The following is a 2,901-nucleotide window of genomic DNA, read 5'->3' as shown; positions in this document are numbered from 1 at the left end:
GGGTCGCCTCGGGAAGGAGGCGGCGGGGCGCGGGCGGCTTCCAGAATGGCCCCTGCTCCTTGAGGGCAGCTGGTGGGCATCCTCCTCCACCCTCTCTTTTCCGTCTGCGTAGGCAAGACAGGGATAAGTCCAAGGGGAGCATCCCATGTGCCACCTCAGTCTCACTCTTGGGGGACATTATAAGCAATGTAAGGGCAGTACCTGAAATACTCTTTCCTTCTTCCCACTTGACCAAGATGAGGCCGTGCAGAGGTGTGTTTTCGTCCTGGCAGGCCCAGTGGCTGCGGGAGCAAATGGTGCAGGGTGTCACCCACACTTGTGGCATGGGGAGCTGCCCGGCGGCTCCCGCAGGGCACGGGCCAGCCCGCGGGGCCAGGCTGTGCGGGCAGCGCACGGCAGGCAGGTGCCAGCGCTGGCCCATAGGGCACTGGCTTCATGCTGCGGCCAAACACCACCATGAGCTATTGGTGCTCCCATGTGCAAAGCACATCTTTGAACCTTCAGAGGTTGCTGTGAGATACCTACATGTTTGAAAATATCAAGAGAAGTTTTAAACTAATTTTAAAAAACAAAACTGGCAATGACAACTAACAGTGGTAACAGTGCTATCACACAGAGACTAAGAAGTGAATTTAGGCTTCATAAGCACTTCTCTCTTCAAACTTATAAAAGAAAAAACCTCAGTGTACATGAAATGCTAACTCTGGTGGTAACCTACTGTTCCTTGCTCTGTTCTCTTTAACAGCATTTCAAACTGAAATGCAAAAGAATGTTACAATAGACCAGAGCTCAATATATAAGGTCTTTTAGTTCCTAGCATCACACCACCCAATTAGCAGTAGCTGTTGTTACAGGGGACCAGCTTTCCGCTGGAAGATGGAAAGAGTAACTCTACCCTCAGGAAGAGTCCCTCACTCTTATTTATAATAATTGTCATGCTTCAATTGCTCCACGCCTCTCCTAGAATGACTCAGATAAATTACACTGGCAAACAGACATTTACTCTTCCACCACAAAGCTACAAGCTTGAAAAGATGTTTGGCCTCCTGAGAGGCTGGAGGAAAATACAGCCGTTAAATTACAACTGTCAGAAAAGGCACGTAAGATAAATCATGCTTGAGGTTGACATATGCATCCCCTGCAACTGCCTGACATACCCTAGATATTTCAAGCTTTCCCCATTTTTTAGCTGATTTATAGAAAATGCTGAATGAAAGTGCATTCATGAGGCATTTTCCTCTAGGAAATAATTCTCACATAATTTTAAGCAAGAGGAACATATTAAAGGAACATGCTTTAATTAAAGGACAGAATGACTCAGGGTTTCAGTAGTCAGATGTGCAGGCTTTCATGTTTAGGTTATGGGTTAACCAACTAAGACAACTCTCCAACTCAAGAGATATGACATCCAACAGATTACTTGTCAGAGTAAAATACCTGGGCAACTTTAGTTCCACTCCAAACAGCTGGGTATTTGTATCACAAAAAGCATCATTAAATTTAGATTACCACATGCATTTATAGTTCTCTTGACGTATCAGCAGAGAGGAAACTGAAATACAGCTTCATTCTTCTCAGGCAAATGAAGCCAGATCAGCTGCATTTGCACTGAAAGCTGTCTAAAACCTCAGTGATGATAGGTTAATGTGGCTGAGCTGCACAGGTTGTAGCCTGCTTACATGGGCTGGAACACAAACTCTGGTAAATTCAGGTTGGTCCAGCCAACTGTATAAAAAAAATGCTGCTAGGTTTATAGTTTGTTGATTTACACCAGGGTTTTATACTCCATTCTCACCAACAAGAACTCTTTTCTCAGTACCTCCTCAGTCACCAGGTCCAGTATTAAGGAATCTTGTACTTCCATGAAATACCCTACAGAATCCCTGAGAATATATATCTCCTTTGAGAAATCGACTGTGAAATTTTCTACAATCAGGGCAAGGAGAAAGGGCAATGTTATGCACCATTTTAGAAATAAGCAGAAGGCAGGCCTCAGTCTAATTGGAGGTCTGCACATCATGACACCATACTGATATGCAAGAGCAGCTTGACCTGGGCAAAGTGGTTACAAAAATGTTTCTGCAACATGTTCACAAGCATGAAGAGGCAGACACTTTTGTTCACAGGGATTCTGAATATGTATATACTGCTCTTAGATACTTCAGTTTTTAGGATGAGCAGAAACTCATGTTTTAAAGCATGGCAACAAAAAACCAAAGGCTTGACTGCCTGTGACAATCGAAGTCCTTGTGGAACTTCCTATCCTAGCGTGGTGGAGATTTCAGAAACCTGGCTACTCACAGGACAACTATCTTGCAGGAGAATGCTTTGATCTTGTCAGAAAAGATGTTGCAAGCTGGGGTACTCCCAAGGCCTGCATACTGATAGTTCAGTGTCCTCTGACACCACTAGAAGACCGTTCTGTCTGAGTGCTGGCACTGCTGGACAACTTGAGGTCACATCAGAGGAATGTCTGAATGTTATTTATCTTGACAAGATACAGAAAATCCCTGCAAGATAGATTAGCAAAGGATCTTTCTCCAGCACTTCTGCACCTTCAAAAATCATGTTTAGCAAAAAGTATGTTTATTCATTCTGACACAGACCACAAACCAGAGCCATTCCTCCCTCATGTGCTAGGTCAAGGCAGGGGATCCTTGGGACAGTACCAACCAAACAGGTTTGACCACCAAGAAAGCACAAAGAATGGCCTGCAGAATCCCCTGAAATTCTCCTTACTATAAGAAATGTAAAAAATCCTGTAAAAAGGCAGTCTGAAATTTCTGCTGCAATCCTCAAACAAATACTCTATATTTTTAATTTTTTTTTTCAAGATTTACATCCATTGTAGCATGCTCTTACCTGTGTCTTTAACTAATACTATGCAAAATATGTAGGGAA

The sequence above is a fragment of the Chaetura pelagica genome, unplaced genomic scaffold (genome assembly GCF_000747805.2).
Source record: "Chaetura pelagica isolate M959 unplaced genomic scaffold, ChaPel_1.0 scaffold69, whole genome shotgun sequence".
Lineage (NCBI taxonomy): Eukaryota > Metazoa > Chordata > Aves > Apodiformes > Apodidae > Chaetura > Chaetura pelagica.
Note: the sequence above shows the minus strand (reverse complement) of the source record.